This window comes from Panthera uncia, assembly GCF_023721935.1.
Source record: "Panthera uncia isolate 11264 chromosome C1 unlocalized genomic scaffold, Puncia_PCG_1.0 HiC_scaffold_3, whole genome shotgun sequence".
NCBI classification, from domain to species: Eukaryota; Metazoa; Chordata; class Mammalia; order Carnivora; family Felidae; genus Panthera; species Panthera uncia.
Window position 1 is genome coordinate 58,112,997 of NW_026057584.1, and position 21,042 is coordinate 58,134,038.

The window sequence follows — 21,042 nt, forward strand, 5'->3', positions numbered from 1 at the left end:
CTGGGTTAGTTGGGAGCTTCCAGTGTTCTTCATGTCCCCAATCCTGGTTTAGGCAATGTGCTTAATAAATGTAGAGACAGCACCAACAAGCCCATGTTGGTGGGCTAGAGAAATAAAAACCAACAAAAGAAGTCAACAGACAGTTCAATTTGAAGAAGAAAATCACCTATTCAAATTGGACAGTAACTTTGGTTTTGATTCCATCTCTTTTAGAATTACTTAGTGGGGACGAGTTCTTCCCCACTAAGGTTATGATTTTTCTCCTGCAGAAAAACCTCCATAATCCCATGACTTGTTTTGATTCATTTTTTGGTAATAAGAGGTCCTACAGCCATTTTAAATCTCCAACACATTCCCAATCAAGAAGTTAGAGATCCAGTCTTGCATAATAATCAACTCCTAGAATCCGATTTAAAGCTGACACTTTTCCCTTTACCCCTCTGGGGCCTTCTGCAGCCGAGCAGCCAGGGAAGGGGGCAAGGTCCATCTGTTCCTTTCCTCCACCTACTGTTTCCAACTGTCTGCGCCCATTTCACTAACCAGCATCTGTTCCTGGGTCAAAGCCGGCAGGGGGAAGAGAAGTAAGTGAGGGAAGAGGGACAAAAGCTCCTCGTTTGCTAGTGGCCTCTCAGGGTGGCTTCTCTGTTTAGTAGCTAGGCTATGAAACTGAAGGCTGCCTCTTCCCAGTAAGGGGTGCTCTCACGGTGCTTCAGAGCCCCACCTTCCCTCCCTCCCCAGGCCAGGCCCGGGACCTCCTCGCACCTGAAGCTCCTTCCTCAGCTGAAACCCTCTCCCGCTGTCTCAGGCTGCTCCCTGATGAAGCCTAAGAGCTCCTCTAGGTGGCCCTGTTGGGCAGGAGCTAAGTTTCCCCTTTCCTCACTCCTCTCTTCCTCTCCCTCCCCCTCCTCTTCCCCCTGGCCCACTGCCTCCCCCTGCTCTTCCTCTCCCCCGCCATCCTCCTCTCCTCCCTCCCCTTCCTCCCACTTCCCCCAGTGCTGGCCCACTCAGTCGCCAGCCTACTCCAAGCTGCGGGAGATGTATGTAAAGCTCTCTAAATGAAGACTTTTCAGTGAGAAAGCATCTTTGGGGTGAGAAAAACCCTCTTCACAAGTCTTCCCTCTCAATCCTCAACCCCCCTGATATTTTGCTATGGAGACTGGCTGTTCCCCACTTTTGTGGAGAGTCCTACACTAGCTGTTACACCCTGGGCTTTTCCTGGAGCCACTTACTGACATTATCTACTCACTGGGAAAGCTTAGCCTGGGCCCCCCCTTCTTCCTCTGGCACTGGTCCTACCCTCAGGTGTGTATCTGTTTGGCCTAGAAGGTCAGCCAAAACCTAGGGTTCGGTGAACAGCCACACTTGGTGCCACACTAAGCCCTACCCTCCAGTTTGGTGCCTTTTAGTAACAAAGGAAGTATTTTGGCCTCTATTTGCTACCTTGGGTTTTATTTCCCAGTCTGTTCAGAATCTGGGCGGGGTGCTATTAATTGAGGTGCTATTTATTGAGCCCCCTTTCTACCTTGAATGTAGGCCAAGGATTTGAGTCATGTTACCACTTTTTGGATAATCCCTCTGAAGATCTCTACCCTTTTATGGCTCCTCTCTTTTGCTTGTCATATTTTTTATCTTGATGTCTCCATGAGAACCTCTTATTTAATATCTTGAAATGTGTCATATGGGAAATAACTACCTAAAAGCTCTTAGAGTTTTTAGAGTTTTCTTAAGGACTAACTGATTATAACAACTATTTGAGGACATATATATATAACCCTGAAATGAAAATCTTTTAGATAAAACTTTAAAATACTTGAGAAGGAAAAATGGCTTTCAGGGAGATTCCAGTTTTTTCTTGGCTCTGCTGAAGACTAGCTATATGACCTTGGGAAAGTTGCTGCATGTCTCCAAACCTAATTTTTTCATGTATGAAACAAAGAATTTGGCCTAAAATTCTCTCAGGTTCTTTTCCCGCTCTTACCATGAATCTGTGATACCCTGAAAGGAAGTTGAGAGAACATTTCTGTTGCTAAGTATGGATGAAGGTTAACACACAGGCTCCCCTTGGTATTCACGAGGGCTCCCTTCCTCCACTCAAACACATTTACTGAGTGCGTACATCTTTTTTTTTTTTTTTAAAGTTTATTTAATTTGAGAAAGAAAGAGAGAGAGCAAGCAGGGGAGGGGCAGAGAGAGAGGGAGAGAGAGAGAATCCCAAGCTGTCTCTGCACTGTCAGAGTAGAGCCCCATGCGGGGCTTGAACGCATGAACCTTGAGATCATGACCTGAGCCAAAATCAAGAGCCGGATACTTAAGCAGCTGAGCCATCAGGCATCCTCTGAGTACATATATCTTTACACCAGGAGATACTTGGGTGCATAAGATTTCATCCTTGACCCAAGAAGCTTATGAATATGAAGGAGAAGCTAGACTGTTCATGAATATTGTTAAACAATACATGATGCTTTATTTACCCAAGAAACATTTCCTGAGCACCTACCATGGTAAGTACAAAACACTCTGGGATGGTGCTTGGAGTGCAGTGGGTGCAGTTTCCTCTCAGGGCACCATCTTTTCCTATGTGGGACATCCCTACATAGAAGCCATAATCAGGATGCGTTGAAAGCAGAGCTGTGGGCCATGTGACAGTCCACAGCCCCAAATCCACCCTCACCCCCTTGGTCCTGTGCTTCCAAAGACAAAAACAAAAGATATTTCTATTAGGAAAACGGTGGTGGTGCTTCTCTTCCCTCTCCCTTTCTCTCTCTTTTAAGACGTGATAATCAGTCAGGATTCACTCTGTTTACAGTTTGACTACTTCATAGAAAAATGTGTCTATAAAACACCTGGTAGTTGTAAAAAGGCTTGGGTAAGGCCCAGGGAGCCAGATAAATATATGTTATTTATTCAGCTGTCCCAAGCCATTACCAATCTCCTTACACCCAAGGGCTGTCTGTCCTCTCCTAAGTTTTATTTCTAATATTTTCAATACAAAGTCAGGTTTAAAAACAAAAACAATAATTAAAAAAAAAAAAAAAAACCACAGGAAAATCAAAGCCTTACCTCCCTGAAAAACTATCAAGTACAAACATTCTTCGTGGCATTTCAGGCATAGTCTGATACCCTGAACCAGAAAAGATGGTTGCAAATGCATTTATCCAGGGTAGCAAACATAGTCGATCTAGGTAAATGTTACTGGTCAATGCAGTTCAGCAAGTATCCCCTAAGCACCTGTGGTGGACCTGGCTCATGCTTTAAGTGCACAGAGGACACCAGAGATTCTGGCATGTTCTCCAAGCCACATGGTCAGAGTAAATGGTGAGCACACTGCCTGGCCCCCACCTGCAGACAGCCTCACAGCGGGCTTTGAAGTTGCTCTTTGCTGTTATCTAATCTCCAAAACTGAACCCTAATCCTGACTTCTTCCTTTCAGTGACTTTTCCAAGATAAGTTATGTTCACCTACTCAAATGCATCACCATGTGCATTTTTAAAATGTTTGTTTGTTTGTTTGTTTGTTTGGAGAGGAGAGGAGAAGAGAAAACCAGCAGGGGAGGAGCAGAGAAAGGGGGGCGGGGACAGAGGATCCAAACGGGATCCAAAGCAGGCTCCGCACTGACAGCAGAGAGCCTGATGTAGGGCTCAAACTCAAGAACCACAAGATCATGCCCTGAGTGAGCCACCCAGGCACCCCTCACTGTGTGCATTTTTAAAGGCTTTAATCTTTATTTCATTCGCTCAAATTCTGATCAGGCAGCTTTCCACAGAGAGGTAGTCTCCTGCCCTACTAACTGTAATATAATTTTAGAATGGACTGAGTTGAAATCCCTTCTAGGCAGGATCCCTAAAGAGAGGATATTTCCATTGAAGATACATGTGGAATTTTGCTTTTTGGGCAAAGGAGAAGGGACAGCACCTGAAGAGGTATCCCAATGAGACATGTGGGGAAAAGCTCCAGTGGAGAGAGAAGTTAGAAGGGGTTGTGCCATACTTAAAGTGATATTTTTCTAATCAGGATGGAGAGCCTGACACATGGTCTGAAAACAGAACAGATTATTTGAAATCTGGGATGTATGATCACCATCTTCACAGTAAATGAAGCCAGCAGCTGTTCAGAGTGAAAGTCATTAACAAGGAGTCTCTGTACACTGAGGGATCCAGAGGAGTGGATGGGAGGCCGACTGATGTCATCCATTTACAAGCCAGAGCTTCAACACACAAAACAAAGAGCCTTTGTTACCCAGGGTTTCCTGGAACCACTTGCTGTCATCACCTTGTCTGCAAAGACAGAGGTGTAATCTACTCACCAAAAAACAATGAAGCTTTGCTTCCAAACGACACAGTCTGGGAATGCAAAATACAAGAAGCAGGGGCAAGCACAGGACAGATTGTCAGCTGTCCTTTACTTGTTCAGTTCTTAAACTGATTTCAAATATCATACTATTGTTTTTAATTAAATCCTCATCACTCTGCTTTCTAATCTCGTGCATTCAATTTGAAACTTGGGAACTGTTTTGTTGCAAAGGAGGAGATTCAGAAATTCCAATTTTCCTACTTAATAAGAATGTTATGTTCAGCATAATGTAACAGGAGAAAAGCTTCCCTTTGTTGCCAACACTCAAAGTCAACGCTTAGTTACGTACTTGAGGAATAATCCTTGGAAAATATTTTAACTCCAATTGCTATCACCAGTATAGAAGTTTTTAGGCTTCCATCTCTACTTTTTAAGTTGTCACGCACTTTTTCAACTTATATCCTATCAACAGCTGATTTTACTTAAAATAAGACATCATAGTTTATTCTGACCATCCAATGTTTTGTGCTATCTGTATCATCATTTTAGTTCTCTTAGAATAGATAAGAAAGACTTTGACTTTATGGGAAACTCAAGGTCAAGGTGTATAGGTGTTTTTTTTTCCCCCTCTCTTTCTGCATCAGGGCTTTAAATAGTAAACAGAAACACAAAAAGAGATTTATTTGAATATAACTGGTGTATCAATTGTTTATAGCTAAAATCAACTAAAAGTGGATTAAATTTACAATCTCACATAATAAGAAATCCAGAGGTTGGCATTTGCTAGTGGTTGCCTATTTCAATGGCTCAATGCCTTGCTGAGGACTCTTCCCACATTTCCATCCCATCATCCAAGGTGCACTGGTATTAATCCTCAAATTTGGCTAACAGCTTACAGGAAGTACATGAAATGGAAGAACTTGTTAAATACCACCACAGGGAAGTAGTTGGCAAAATCCAGAAGAGATCAAGGAAATTTAAACCTGACTGGATATTTGATGATATTGAAGAATTTTTGTCAATATCTTTAGGAGTGATAAATGTATTATAGGTACATTTTTTTAAAAGAGTCCATATCTTTTAGAGACACATGCTGAAATATTTATAGCAGAAATGATATGATATCTGAGCTTACCTCAAATGCCTCAAAACAATCCAGTGGGAGTGGGGAGTGAGGATGGGGGAATGACAGGCTGTGAATACTAATAACTGGGAAGCTGGGTGATATGCACATGGGGGCTCATTATACAGCTCTCTCTGTTTTCTGTTCCCTCTGTTTTTAATAGAAATTTTTATATAGTTAATTTTTTAAAACAACAAATGAGAAAGGAGTATAAAGAAGAAAAAAGGAAGGGTCAGGTAAACAATTCTCCTAACTAGTCAACCATTTGGGCCAATGAACCTCTACTGGGCTTTCACGGTCCAGGGCAGGAACTGACTGTGACATGCACCTGGGTCTTCTGGGAATGGACCGTCTGCTTCTGCAGAGTGGCCTCGCCAAGGATGTCTCAGGGAATACTCACAATAGCAGTCTGGGAGTAAGTACTCCTGCTATCTGCATTATTATTATGAGAAAATGGAGAAAAGCCTTCCTGGCTATTCTAAAGTAAGTACTCCTCCAAAAAGTAACTTAATCCCATCGAAATAAGTGTTATTAGGCCACAGTGTTAATTCTAGCCCATGTGGTCCTAAAGAAAATATTTTTAGACAAAAATAACATTCTAGTGATGTTTCATTGCCATTAAAGTTAGTGTCTGAAGCCTTACAGTTGTATGTTCATGTTCAGTAAAGCCTCTGTTTATTTTGAGAAGGTATAAATCTAGTGCACTTAGAACCAAGAAACTTATTTTTTAAACTTCATTTGCTTGCTATAAATGACAACAAAACCAAAAATCAAACCTCTTAACAGACATAAGCCAATTTTGACCCAACATGACTTCATTATCCCAACCCTCCAAAAAAACAAATACAAAACATACCCACCCACATGCACACACACACTAAACAGCACAGGCCAGTATTCAAACTTCCTCCCCTCCCCAAAAAAAAGAGTGATGAAGACAACCTCCAAGCTCCAGACTATCTGTGAAAGATCCATGAGCATTGTTCCCAATAAGGCCTCTAAACAACATAGGACAAAACTGTAGTCTGATACATTTAACTATTTTCCCAGCTATATCTAAGCAGCTCCTAGACTTTTCTTTGAGTCATTTTGAAACCAGCTCACAAAAAACTAGTTTGGTTCTCTCTTGGACCAGGATGAAATAGTGACCAGAAGTGAAGAAAAGTTGGGATGCAAATTTTCCAGCACGACCCATAAGAGGCTGAAGGATATACTGTTTATCTTTGGTATATTTCTACCTCCACGATCTTCTAACTTTCTGGCTCTGTCAGTCTTCATCTCCTACCTAGGCTTATACTATGCTCATGTCCCTCTAGCTTCCCCAAACCTTTCTCATTTCTTCCCTCTCTCTAAATTTTCAGTGCTCCCAAATTCAATTACAAATTCCCAAATCAAGGTTTCAATTACAGCAATATGTAATAAAACATTACTAGAATGATAGATTGTCCCATCCCCCTGAGCCATCTTCCATCAAAATTCTAATTCCCATACTCTTCACGTGCTGATCTAACCTAGAAGCTAGGATTAAAGCTACTCCATTTAATAGACATTCTCAGCTACCAGCTCACAGTCCTAAGGGTCTATCATCCTCATATATGCTCTCATCAGAATGCTCAGAGGGAGCATCTTCAAGAGGTGGATATAAAGATGACTTCAATAACAGAAGCTACGGAGGTGATACAGAGAAAAGGTTTCAAGCATGCCTGATCATTCTAATGTACTTTAATGTAATAAAAACTCCCAATTAAAGGTGTAGCCTAGTAAAAGTGTTTGGGAATGAGGGTGATACCAATTACTCAAGGTACTGGTAGGTTTTGTTCTTCTTCCTTGATGAAAATTTTGTCATGAAAAAAAAAAATCAAGCCTTAGGCTTGTGACAAGGCTTGTCACAATGCACGTGACAAGGCTCATGTAATTTAGAGTGTTCCACAAAAGTTTTTTTCCTTCTGGGGAGCAGAGGTGGCTCATGAATTCCCCTGTCCTCTTTTTACGCCCCTGCTGAGATAATATGGAAATATTTTAAACTATTGGACTTTCAGACAGAAATATATCTTAGAAGACTAGCCTCCAAACCTTACTGATCATCAAGAACACCCCGGAGACTTTTTTAAGTAAACATTTTTATCTCCCCCCTGCCCTACTAAATCAGATCCTCAGCCAGGGTGGGAGAAGGTAAAGGACTGGGGTAGGAATGTTTTCACAGTGCACATGTAATTCTAACAATCAGTCATGTTCAGGCACTACTTTGAGGAGGTACCACCCAGTACCTCCTAAGTCATACCACTTACCTGCTCGGCACCATAGAGGAGGGGAGAAAAGCCTCTGTGAGCCCTACCCTGCTTCCCACCTACCTGGCAAAGTGCATCACTTCCCTGTTCTCAGAGCCCTATAATCTAGGCCACCCAACTCAAGATATTCATACTTCCGTGTATGCAATTCCTCCTACAGACAAAAAGAAAATAAAATACACTTATCAACACCCTAAGTATCAATCAACCTTTCAAATAGCTAATTTCATTACCTAATGACGATGTCCTTGTCAGGTTGGCATCAGCACCAATTTGTGGTTGAAGAAGTGGGCTGAGACTGTGTGTAATTTTGCCAGGTTCCCTGTGATTAGTCAGAGAGGGCAGATTAGGGACCCAGTGCTGTTGGGCAGGATGGATTATTGATGTAGTCACTTGTGCCCTGTTCTTTTTTTTTTTTTAATGTTTATTTATTTTTGAGAGAGAGAGACAGACAGACAGAGCATGAGTGGGGGAGGGGCAGAGAGAGTGGGGGACACAGAATCTGAAACAGACTCCAGGCTCTGAGGTGTCAGCACAGAGCTCGACACGGGGCTCTAACTCACTGACCGGACCGCGAGATCATGACCTGAGCTGAAGGCGGATGCTCAACTGACTGAGCCACCGAGGCGCCCCTAGTGGAGATTTGTTTGATCAAAAGAAAAGGTACTATTCCCCTTCTTTTCCTCTCTGGACAGAAACCTAGCTTTTTGTTCGGAGGCTCAGAACACTCTTATGCTCAGGTATAAGAGCTTTAAGAACTTCTTTGTGTTTTGAAAGCTATCCTAGAAAAAGCCCCAACCAGGACTTTGAGAGTTCTTGTCTCTTCAAGAAAAGAAGCCTAAATTATCCTAAAAAGAGAGAAGAGGCAAGGCAGTGTTTCACAGGGAAGACAGACAGGGTTCTACCCTGAGAAGATGGACTCCCCAGAGGCTGGAGGGAAGTGTGAACATTTATTGTACCCGAGTGTATAGAGCAGTTCAGACTTTTCCACTCCACCATAGTTGCAAAGGGCAAAGAATGTGCCACCCTCAACCAAACTCAGGCACTTGTCCCATCTTAAAACTTGACTTCTGGGGAACCCCAGAAAGGGAAAAGGAACTAACATGCACTTTACACCTGTAGTGGACCAGGAATGTTTACCCCCATGGCCCAGGGAGTCCTGAGAGCCTTCACAGGGTGTCGAGCAGATGGCAGCCCTACCAGGCCGTGTTTTTCCTCTTCTTCCCCATCCCCTGCAGCTGGCTACCAAGATGCATAGAAAGCTGTCCTTGTGTACAGACCCCTTGGGGGTCACACTTGGAGATCTTAGCTATCTAAGCCCGTGGAATGTGGTCATCTGCTTACAAGTTCATGGCCTATAATGCATTTGGTTCTTTATCAAAATAAAAACCAAACAGAATGAGTAAAAGAAACTGGCCATGAGAGAGCACAAACTGTATGTTCCGTTTACATGAAGTTCAAAAACAGACTAAACTCGTCTAATGATAGTGGTTGGTACAACAGTTACCTTTGACTGGGAGTGGGGCCCAGGGAGCCTTCTCGAGGGCTAGAAACTTGCTATATCTTGATCCGGATGGTGATTTCACAGGTGTGTACATATATGAAAATTCACTGAGTTATACACTTAAGATATGTGCACTTTACTGTTATATAAATATCACCTCTGCAAAATAAATAAAGCAAATAAGCCAACAAACACAGACAAAACAATAACCTACAAAGATCTGCTAGATCCAACTTGCCTATTGCCGGGACCACTTAGTGGTCCTCTTACTGGACCTCTTACTGACTCAATCCTTTCCCAATTCCTAAAATTAATCTGGCTCCTTTACCCCATAAATGCACAGGGAATTTAAAGAGCCAGAGAAGAGCATTTAGCCCAAGAGTCCTCACCCATGGGGTAAACTGTAGCATGGTGTGTAGATGCAGAGATGACAGAGCCAGACTGTGCAGGTTCAAATCCCTGCTCTGCCACTTAATGGTTAAAGCCTTAAGCAGCTTACTTAAATTCACTATTCCTCAGTTTCCTGATCTATATTAATAGGCTTTATAATGAGGATTAAACAAGATTAATTGATATGAAAGCACTCAGTAAATACCCAATATTACTACATGCCAAGCCCACGGTAAGCACTTTACCAATCTTATCTTCGTTTAATCCTTGCAGCACCCCTGTCTGCTAGATGGTGTTGTCCCCCATATTACAAGTGCAGAAACTGCAGCTCACAGAGGCTAAACTTGCCTAGGTTACACAGTTAGCAATGAGCAAATCGGGGTTTGAATCCAGGTCTATCTTTTCTTTTCCTGTTAAGAAGCTTCCCTGATGCTTACCTGGATCCTCCCAATATACCTGTGTTCCATCTACTCCCTCTTGGACTTCCCTAGGGCTAACCCATCATGAATCTGCATTTCTACTATTACATGCTGCTGAAACTGGACTACATAGCCCACTCTTCAGGGAACTTTCTAGTCTTTTGGATTCTGAGCCCCCAAGTACAGAATAATCAACCTAAATAATAGGCAATGATTGGATCAACATGGTGAACTGAGCTCGTAAGACCATGTCCTGTTCCACCCCAATTTTCATACAATGATGGAGTCAGGAGGCATGTGGATGGGTCAGCCAGTTGAGCATCTCTTTTTTTTTTTTTTTAATTTTTATTTATTTATTTTGAGAGAGAGAGAGCACGAGCAGGGGAGGGGCAGAGAGAGAGGGAGAGAGAGAATCCCAAGCAGGCTCCGTGTTGTCAGAGCAGAGCCCTACAAGGGATGAACCGTGAGATCATGACCTAAGCTGAAATCAAAAGTGGGGTGCTTAACTGACTGAACTACCCAGGAGGCCCTGAGCATCCAACTCTTGATCTCAGCTCAGATCTTGAGCTTAGGGCCGTGAGTTCAAGCCCCATTGGGCTCCAGGCCGGGCATGAAGCCTACTTAAAAAAAAAATAATAATAACAACAAGGGGAAAATGTTTTTAAAGAAGAAATCCACACAGCTCTGGTAAACAAGAAAGGGTACTATTATCAGAAAAAATTTGAAATATCTGGAAGATAAAAGTTAAATGAAATCAACACTGACAAGCATGAAGCAAAATTACATCCCAAGAACTGGCTACAGAATACAAACTAAATAAGTGATTAAAATGGGAATGGGAAGGTAAGAAAAAATCCAGAGAGATTACAAATTCAGAGGGACATTTGCAATAATAGAGAAAAAGGCTCTGAATCAACCATGAGGATAATTTACTAAAGAAGTGGATCCAGAACATGGGCCCATTGCCTTCCTATGCCCCAAAACTGTGACAGAAAGAAAAACATCAGTAGTGTTTGGCCTGGGGAGGGAACAGAAAAGCAGGAGGAAGTGTTAGGAGATGACAAGGTAACTCTATAAGGAAGAAAATGTGCACAGTCTGCCACCGGAGCAAAATTTTACTTACTTTAGCATCATGGCAGGGAAATAGCGCAAACCTATGGTGTATTGGCTTTCTGTTGCTGTCATAACAAAGTTCTAAAGCTTGGTGGGTTAATACAATACAAATTCATTACTTTACAGTTCTGTAGGTCAAAAGTCCCAGGCTAAAACTGAGGTGTCAGTACTCTTTTTTGGAGACAAGGGGAGAATTTGTTGTTTTGCATTTTCCAGCTAGTAGGGGCCACCACATGCCTTAGCTCATGCCCCCTTCTTCATCCTCAAAGACAGCAGTGCCGCATCTCTCTGACTCTTCTTCCATAGTCACAGCTCCTTCTGATGACAGATGCAAAAGCTTCTCCACTTTAAAGGAATCACCTTAATAATTGGGCCCACCTCCATAATCCAAGATAAACACCCTTTGTCAAATTATTTAATTTGTAAAATCGCTTTTGCCATATAAGGGAACATGTTCACACGTTTTTCTGCCTACCACATGTGGTTATTGGGTACCTGGCAGATAACCCTGCTTTCTGGTTTGGCAGTTGGAGTACTGGCTGTTCTAGCTGGAACCTGAATCTGGAGTGATACTCACAAAGGCTGGCAGCTATGACTTAACCAGGCTATTCTAGTGGAGTACCCTTGGCTGCGGCCCCCTTGGTTCCTACTGGCTTTCCAAGCCCAATGTGCAGCCTTCCAGTCAATTCTGTGAGCTACTCAATAGCCGGCCAATAAATTACTTTTCTGCATAAGTTAGCCAGAGCTAGTTTCTGCTACTTACAATCAAGAATTCTGGGGGGCCTAGGTGGCTCCATCGGTTAAGCATCTGACTCTTGATTCTGGCTCAGGTCATGATCTCACAGTTTGTGAAGTCTGAGCCTCACTTCCTCGCTTCAGATTCTGCGCTGACAGTGGAGGCTGCTTGGGATTCTCTCTCTCCCCGCTCTCTCTCTGCCCCTCCCCTGCTCATTATCTCTCTCTCTCTCTCTCAAAATAAATACATAAACTTAAAAAAAAAAAAAAAAGAATTCTGACTGATACAGAATTCTCTTAAATACAGAGAACTGGTGATTGCCAGAGAGGAGGTGGGTGGGGGATGGGTGAAACAGATAAAGGGGGTTAAGAGGTATAATTTTCCAGTTATAAAATAAATAAGTCATGAAGATGAAAAGTATAGCATAGGGAATACAGTGAATAATATCATAATAATGTTGTATGGTAACTACACTTAACTGTGTGTGGTGAGCATTGAGAAATGTACAGGATTGCTGAATCACTTTGCTGTAATCACTAATACAACATGGTATGTTAATTACAGTTCAATTAAAAAAAAGATAAGTTAAGGCAACATGTTCTTTTCTGAAGCTAGAATTTGATTTATGATAATACATTTCTAGAGATCTACAAAGAACTTGGAAGGAACAAATTCAAAGCAGTTATTTAAAAACTTTATGAATGTTTCATATAAATATAAGAAAAATATCATTTATTCATAACAATATATATGTATTCATAACACTGTACAGTAACTTCTAGATTTGTAAATTTAAAGTGATGTGATTCAATAAAGGTGTTCGGGTTAAAATCATTAAACACAGAGAATAAACTGGTGGTTGCCAGAGGAAAGGTGGGCAGGGGATGGGTGAAATAGATACAGGGGATTAAAGTACAAATTCCAGTTATGATATAAATGAGTCATGGAAATGAAAAGTACAGCATAGGGGAATATAGTCAATAATATTGTAACAAAGTTGTATGGTGACAGATAGAGACTACACTTATCATAGTGAGCACCAAGAAATATACAGAATTGTCAAATCATTATGTTGCACACCTGAAACTAATACAATACCGTATGTCAATTATACTTAATGATAAAGATAAAATAAAATAAAAATTTGTAATCTAAAAATGAAAGAAAAAAGATTTCCGACTAATAAAAAATATTCTACACCCATTTATCTTTAAGCAAATGCTTCCTGAGGACAGTCCTCACCTACCTATGTAGAATTTATGTCAGATTTTGCATTCAGAGGAAAGGCCTGTCAAATAGCACACTCACACAAAAGCAGATAAAATCCATGCCACTTATGTTTAGTAATCGACCTAGTTCTTCCTTTTGTAAAAGTATAACACCGAATCACCAGACATCAAGGAAAACCAACATCATGGGAATCTAATAGACAAAACAAGAGAACAAACAGACCTGACTGGAAAGAAAATAAGATCAGAATAAAATTTTCATCTTAAGAAAAAGGCGGATGGGGTTCATGTGGTATATTCAGGAATATTTGGGAATATTTTGCCTACAAACCACAAGAGCATTCAGAGAGTAAGTTACTGGAACATAAAATTTCAGTATCACACTTCATTCACCACTGAATCCCAGCACTTAAAATGATGCCTGGACAGTAGGAACTCCACTCCCTACAATATTTGTAGAATGAATGATCCATGGAACCTATACATAACATTTACTGCTGTAACCATTTTCAAGTATACAATTCCATACCGTTTAGTACATTCTCAGTGTTGTACAACCACCTCAAGGTCTAGCTCCAGAACTTTTTTGTCACCCCAAATGGAAACCTCCATTAAGCAGTCACTCCCCGTTTCCCTTTCTCCACCCTGGCAAACACTAACCTACTTCCTGACTGTGTAGATGTGCTTATTCTGGATATTTCATATAAACGGAATCATACATGTGGCCATTTGTGTCTGGCTTCTTTCACTTAGCATGTTTTCAAGGTTGAGCCATGTTGTAGCATGTATCAGTATGTCAATCCTTTTCAGAGGTGAATAACATGTCACTGTATGGGGACACTACATTTTGTTTATCTATTCATCTGTTGATGGACACTTGCACACACCATTTTCTGCCACTGCACCACTGTCTCCCTCCCCGGTCAACTCTATCTCAGCTGGTAGCACCACCACTTACCCAGTTGTTTAGGCCCCAAACCTAGGAATCATCCTTGATCCTTTCCTCCCCTAAGTCCCACCCCACCCTGACATCTAAACCATCAGCAAGTCCTGTTGTATCATCCAGACACACCCCGGTTTTGTCACATTTCACTACTTCTCCAGCTACCACCTAACACAAGCTACTGTCTCTCTGGTCACACCTAAATGTCTGTTCACTTCCTTTTTCCCCCTCTCCCCCATTCATTTCCCCACAATAATCAAAATTATCTTTTAGAAGTATGAATCAGACCATGCCACATCAGTGCTTAAGACCCTTCCGTGACTTCCCATTACAATATAACAAAATCTAGATGTCTTGCTATGAGCAACAAGGCCAGCATGATCCAGCCCCTGCATACCTCTCTGAGCATCAATCCTATACTCTCCAGCCATGCTGGCCCATCTTTGAGTCTCTCCCACACCAACCACTTTCCTGACCTAAGGCCTTCACAATCCCTGAACTTCTGTCTGGGACACACCTTCCCCTCAAACTTTGCTTGGCTCCCTCCTTCTCATCATGAAGGTCACCTCTGCAGAGAGGCCTCTCCTGACTCTCCTATATGAACTAGACTAGTCTCTCTCTGACCCCATACCTTCCCGGGTTTTTCCTTCATGCAACTAAAACCCTATAAAATTATTTTCTGTTTATTATCTGTCTCCACCCCCCAAGAATGTAAGCTTCAAAAAAGGTAACTTGCCTTCAGCCAAATCCCCAGGGCCTAGAGCAGTACCTAAAACATATGAGGCATTCAGTAAATACTTGTTGCTTGAATAATGAATGCATTGCATTATATACACACATAGAAAGAGGACTTTGTGTTCAATAAACAGAATATCCATTCTTTTTAAACATCCTTGAACATTTACATGAATAGGTCATGAAGTGCTCTTTAACCATGTTAGTGAGAGCATAAATTAGTGTAAGTTTTCTGGTGCATAATTTGATAATATATATCCAATTTTAAAATTCAAACACCCTCTGAACCTGTACCATATATTGGCACACTCGTGTTAAATCAAGTGATCCTTTATGTGTGGGCCTATTTCTGGACTCCATTCTGTTCTATTGTCCATTTGATCACTTTCAGAGATGATATAGACATTCATATGGATCTAAGAAAAGTTTCCTTTCCACAATATTACTGTTTTCTATTGTTCGATGTCCTAGAGCTGATTATTCTATACAGCAATAGATGTAGTAAAGATTTAATACTGAGGTCACATTAATATAAAAAATACTTTTTGGTTGTGGCAGAAAGATTTTCACCATATTTAGAAGAATATTCTGGGACACTGTCCTCCTGGACCTTGGTATCTCTCTGGAGGGGAGAGTAAAAATTTGTTTTAATTACAGGAATCACCACTTTGCCTTTTTATACTGTTATCAAATATTCTTCTCCCCTCCCAAAGTTCCTGAAGGATACTGAAATGATAACTGTTGCAAATTGCTGAAAAGATGACATGTTTGAATGCACTCAGGTATTAGAAATGAAACATCTTCCCGCCCCCCCCCCCAAATGGGGGAGAGACAGAGAGACAGGGAGAGAATCCCAAGCAGGCTCCATGCTTAGCACAGAGCCCCATGCGGGGCTCAATCCCATGACCATGAGATCATGACCCAAGCCAAAATCAAGAGTCAGATGCTTAACGGACTAAGCTACCCAGATACCCCAGAACTGAAATATCTTATAAAATCAACTACTATGGGTTTGAGAAATTGTCACTTTGGTCCATGGTGCTGAAGCAACTGGATATCCATGTGGAAATATAAATGAGATTCTTTGTTACATGAAGCACTCTAGCACAGTAGACTTTTATTTGTCCATTGTGCAAACAGGAAGGGCAGAGAGCCAAGGATCTTCTTCTGATTTGACAGAACAACTCTGACAATGTTTATACTACTTGGGAACATAAGTGTCAACTACAACATTATCACCAGAGCAACAAATAAGACTATCTTAACAAGTCTTAACAAGTAAGACAGAATGACAGGTGTCATTAAAGGTTATACTCACATAACATGGCAACAATTTCTAAGATATCTAGCATCTACAAGATTCCTTTGTTCAAATAATAATTCCAATAACATATTTGTATTACAGAGGACAGAATGAGCTGACAGCAGTTGTGAATATTTGTGCAAGGCTCGTATCACAGAGGAAGCAAGACTGATGTCCTTGTGAGAGTTCACATTTGACACCATATCTCATTGGGTCCTTTTACCAAGTTTTACCATGAGGAAGGTCATCTCTCTCTTTGTTGCAGAAGAGAAGAAACAACTTTTCATCTCTTTATTAGAGTTTGAAAAAAATTAGGAAGTTCCGTATTTTCAGAGCCAGGATCTGAAATTTTATTAGTCAGCATTAAAAGCAGAACACAGACCTGTGGGGTTCAGATTCACTGTGGAAAAATAGATTGTTAGAGGATTTGACTTGATGCCAGTGAAACTGAGACAATTTATCTTCCACATTACAAAAGAACAAGTCAAGCTGACATCAGACTTCTCTTCAGCAACCCGAGTACTAAAACACAATAAGATAGAGGGGTCCTATCACCAAAGGGGGGAATGTGGTAGAGCCCCTCCCTAAGGAAAAAAAAAACAAAAAAAGTCAAGGTAACCTGGCTATACACATACGTGACAATATCCCTCACGACCTTGTAACATGAGACCACTTAATCAGACTACATGTTTGTGTGTTATCATATATGGGAGACAAAGAAGTAAAATATATATAAAAAACTATGCCACGTGGTGTACGGGGCTCAGTTCCTTGGGTACAAACCCAACTGAGTGGTACCTGCAGGAATAAAGTTGCTTCCTGGAAAGAACAGAATGAATGAATGAATGAAATAAAACAAAACACAATAAGAAACCAGCTACCAAATGTTTTGGTAACATAGTTTTAGTTAAATTAGAATATTGTACCTAGGCAAACACAGTTTAAATGTGAAGATAAAGACATTTCCAACATGCAAGGACTTGGAACATTTACCTCTCACGTGCTCATTTTTGCAAAGTTGCTTGAAAATATTCTGAAGCAAAACGAGGAGAAAAGAAAGGAGACCACTGACCCAGGAAGCAAAGAAGTAAACCCAATGAGCAGGAAAGGGAAGTTCCAATGTAACTCACTGTGGAGCAAGATGAAAGCACAACCAGGAGACACTGGAGAGAATGTGATGCCCACAGGAGAGGTAATCAGGAGAAAAAGGTACATGGAGGAAAAGAATGGCAATGGTAACAAGTGATAGGGTAATTCATAACATAAAGGCAAATGGCACAAGAGACAAAAAAAAAGAAAAAGAAAAAAAGGAAAAACAAGTAGAAATAGGGAGAAAAAGCCACAAAATTTAAAAAAGGAAATGAAAGTACAGCCTGCCTTTTTGTTCTAAAGTAAACAGAACCCTGCCCTTTGGGGTGAAAATTTAGTGTTGGAGTGTATACCCAACAGATAAAGTCTGTGTGAATTACAGAAAACCTTCAAAGCTGCGGGGTGGGGGTGGGGGGCAGTTGGGGAGGGGGGTAGGCAGGGGAGGGAAGCTAGGCTCAGAGATTTATGTCCACAGTCTAATGAGCACAGACAACCATAACTGGTTCTTGAGGAAAAGAATGAAAAGTTAAAGGCAGCATTTTAGTAATATTAGCCTGACAATAGGAGAGGCGGGAAACCGAAGGACAAGTCTGTTGCAATTTTCCAGGAATGAGGTGGAGGAATAAACAGACAATAGAGAGGGAAGAGAGAACCTATCAGAAAGGCATTTCAAAAGCCGAGCACAGGACTCAGATACCAGGAGTGGGTAAAAGGGTGGGGATGGCCTATGAACTGGAAAAATGGTGACAGCTTTTCATCGAGAATTGCCATTTTATTATTACACACATACTTTTCCTCCGCCTCCTCTTCTTTCTACTTCTTTTCCTCCCTCCAAGTTAATATTAAGCTCCTTGATGGTGGAGATTAAAGCTTGTGTTTGTTTCCTTGACACTAGCACAGGATCCTACAACTAGTCTCTCAGCTAGTGCTTGTGATCATGACTGTGGGTGCTGGTGGTGGTGGTGGTGGTGGTGGTGAGATGATGACGATGATGATGATGACGACACGACGATGTTTCAATGCCTTAAGTATAGGAGAATTGGAAGCAAGAGTGACTTGGGGTATAAAATAATGACGATAGAATCAGAGCTCTGGTGAGATGTCCGCTCCCGTTGGGAACTGGAGAAAATACTTTTTGAAAATATTGCTGCTACTTCCTTAGTGAAATGCCTTCATTTTCCACTTCTTTAGCATTTTTTACTTAATTCCATCTATACCTATGCAAAATTAAAATCAAACAGTATTGAGAAGTCTGACTACTGTCAAAGAAACTCATTTCAAAATTCTTTCAAAGCCTTTTTTGACTGAAAACAAACAGACTTTTTTAGAAAGCAGAGTTATTTAAACAAGCTCTGTCCTGACAGTCAGGCCTTCTACATCTTGTTTTGTTCTTGTTTCTGAAGATTAAAAAAAAAAAAAAAAAAAAAAGTTATTTTCAAAGAAAGCACTAGGTGGCACTTGTGATGTATTCAATAATTACCTCAGATTCTGGAAAAGGTTTGGTTGGGGTGGGGGTGAATGCAATAAATATTGAAACAGGAAAATCTTCATTACAATAATGAAGATCAGTATCTTATGATTGTGTTTACTATGTTACTATGTATGAGTAATATCTTTATGCAGTGTTTGCATTTAAAATCTGAGCTTCACTTCCTTATAAAAACTGTGAAAGGAACCAACATTTCTATAACATGTGAAAATCCCACATCACTAGCATAATAAATGAAAAAGTAGTGTTTGATTTGCAAAAATGGACTATATGTGTTTTTTTAAACAGCTGGGTCCGCTCTTCTACTTAAAATATTTCAATTTGTGGGGTGCCTGGCCAGCTCAGTTGGTAGAATATGTAACTCTTGATCTTGGGGTTGTCAGTTTCAGCCCCACGTTGGGTCTAGACCTTACTTATAAAAAAAGCCAAACATTTCAACTTGTAAAAATAAATCTTTTTTATAAAATAAAGCTTTCCCACGGTCCAACTATTGTGTAAAGCAAAATGAATTATTAATTTTTAAAAAGACACTATAGTTAAATTTTTTTGAGTAATATTAACCAAAATAAAAAAAGAAATTGAAAACAGACATCTTGGCATATGTTTACCATCTTTAAACTGATAACATAGTGACTTTAAGCAAATGTATTCTCTTTTCTGGCATTTGGTTAGGCAGTTCCTATTTGGCAAGTTGCTTAATTATCTCATGACCCCATTATCTCAGTCTCCATTACTATGGAGAGACTGAAAGCTCTTTTAACAAAAATGCATGTTGAGAGGGTATTATTTCAAGTAGAAAATATTGTTGCCAAATACCATGGCAATCTTAGCCTGTAGACCCTGTCATATTATTGCATCTTGCCCCTACCTATTGTCTGGACCTTCACAGTAACCATTATGGATTAGGTTCACTCATGGCTTCATCTTACTATTCTATGCTTATTCTCTTTTGTCTCATTTCCACTTATTATTTTAAGTGTATTTTTTCTTGCTATACCTTTGTAGGATAATTTAACATAATGAAGTCCTTTTGGGACACGATGGGTTATAAATAAATTAATGAAAATGCTAATATGCTGTCTTTTAATTACACTAATTTGTAGGTTTGGGATGAAATTGACATTTTGAAGGTAGTATCTCATGTAGTCGTAAACTCCACATGTCAGAGCTCAGAGCTAAATATGCAAAATTGCAGCAGTACTGAAAACATCTTGGATCTCAGCTTAACAACTGTGAGTTTCACAATTAAGTTTCAGCTTAACAATTGATAGGAATGGATTCTGTCTGACTAACTCAAGCAAAAAGGGCCTTGAACAGAACGATAGCCAGGAGCTCACAGGATAGATGGGAGGCTGGAAGGCCAGGACAGAATGAGGACAGCTCCTGGAGTCCAGGCAACAAGAACAACTTCTGGATCTTTCCGAGGTGCTGCAGCTCCAGTGTATGCCCTCCCTCTATTTCCCATCCTGTGTACCTCTTCTCAAGATTAAAAGTTTCATGATCCAGATTGCTTAATGTGTTCTGTGCATTCACAGATTTCTAGAGCTAAAATCAAGGGAAATTTACTATGGAGTAAAAGTACATCTTGAAAGTTTGCCAAAATATAAGGAACTATAAATTCCAAAAAATAAAACATCCCAGGAGTCTAGCTGTCTTCCCTTGGGTTAGTCACATGTGGCTCCTTAGTTGCAGTGAGATGAAGAATACTAATTTACATCCCCACCAAGATTACCAACAGAGGGAGCGAGGGAATTCCCCACTAGGAAACAGAGGTGTTCCTGGTAAAGGAGGTTATTGCTGGTTACCAAAAAACAACCTATGTGCAATATACTACAGCAAGAGTGGACTATTAATTTCTGTGTTGTATTAAAAAACCCTGATGAGGGGTGCCTGGGTGGCTGAGTCATTTAAGCGTCTGACTTTGATTTCAGCTCAGGTCATGATCTCATGGTTCATGAGTTTGAGCCCCAAAGCAGACTTTGTTCTAGCAGCGTGGAGCCTGCTTGGGATTCTCTCTGTCTCTCTCCCTGTCTCTCTCTGCCCCTCCTCCATGCATGCGTGTGCTCTATCAAAATAAATAAATAAACATTTTTTTAAATAAAAAAATAAAAACCCCTAATGAATAGTGTCCCCCCCCCCAAATTCATGTCCATGCAGAACCTCAGAATGTGACCTTATTTGCAAACAGGATCATTACAGATGTAATTAGTTGAAAACCTAGATGAGCTCTTACTGGATTAGGGTGGGACCTAAATCCAGGGAGAGTGTCCACATCAGAGGCAGAAGAAAACACACCTTCTTCTCTCAGAGAGAAGGTGACGAAGGTGATGTGAAGATGGAAGCAGAGACTGGAATGATGTATCTACAAGTCATAGAATGTCAAGGGTTGCC